This window comes from Vespula vulgaris, chromosome 3 (assembly GCF_905475345.1).
Source record: "Vespula vulgaris chromosome 3, iyVesVulg1.1, whole genome shotgun sequence".
Lineage (NCBI taxonomy): Eukaryota > Metazoa > Arthropoda > Insecta > Hymenoptera > Vespidae > Vespula > Vespula vulgaris.
The window spans coordinates 6,709,877-6,711,059 of NC_066588.1; positions in this window are offsets into that span (position 1 = coordinate 6,709,877).

A 1,183-nucleotide genomic window follows, 5' to 3' on the forward strand; every position below is an offset into this window, starting at 1 on the left:
ACTAATATAGACTATCTTTATTTGTAACAACTCTTTAAACAATTTTTTTCCTTTTATCCCAATGTAACAGTTTTGATTTATGCTAGTAAATATATCTTTTATATTCTTATAAGTCATATTAACGTAACATTTTTAATAACTTTGATTGTATCTAGGGAAAAAATGTAACGACCAATCAAGACTGTTCATCATTTCTGATTGTATAATAGTTTACGCCAGTAATGAGTACAAACATAATTCTTGATCGACATTGATGAACATGCTCTTATTTTAAATGCAAAGGTTTGAGCGAGAACATGGATATTTTTCAAATTTTTTAGAAAGCTTTATCTTTATGCATAAACTATTGTCGAAGTAACAATCTTTTTTTAATATGATTTTTTCCAAAGAAAATTAACTGTTATTCAAAATTCGAAATAGCCATCATCTTGCATCAATCTTTATATTTAAAACAAAACGTTGTTCGTCAAAATCGGTAATCGGCTGACCCAAATATTGTTTTTAACATTTTTATGAATCAAGAGTTTTGCATAATGATGCTCCTTGAACTTTGCACCTTGAACAAGTAGACGATAGCTTGTTTGTTTCTGTTACATAAACTGATCTGCTATTTTCTATTCCATTCCAAAAACGATGCTCATGCGAAGAAGTTCCAGTGAATAAAATTAAAATGTTTGATGAAATGTTCCAAAATAATTTAATTTATTATTTCAATAATTAAAAGTTTTAATGTCACAGTCATTGACTACTTGGAATGTAAACAAAAACAAACTCTTGGTTGTCTCAAAACTTTGACGTTTGCCGAGTCAGTTTCCTTTCGCATTTCGAAGAGTATACATCGAAACTCTCTCCTAAACGTAATAACTTGAAAATTAATATTTTCCCTAATTTTATAAATTTTATTTCCTTTTTGTTGACATTAAACGATCGACTTAATAATTTTGTTTTGAGTGCTAGCAATTAGGTAAGATTAGTACAGAAGAACCTTTGAATGGTTTTGAGTGTTTTCGAAACATTTTTCCTATATATTCCAACGAGTAAACATCGAAATATTCGCTCTTCATACGATTAAGATTAAATGATATATATTTTCCATAATTTTATAAATAGTTTACCGGTAATATCAAATTACTATTTTACCGATAGTGTAAAATATCGGTAATAGCAAAATCATGTTTTTACT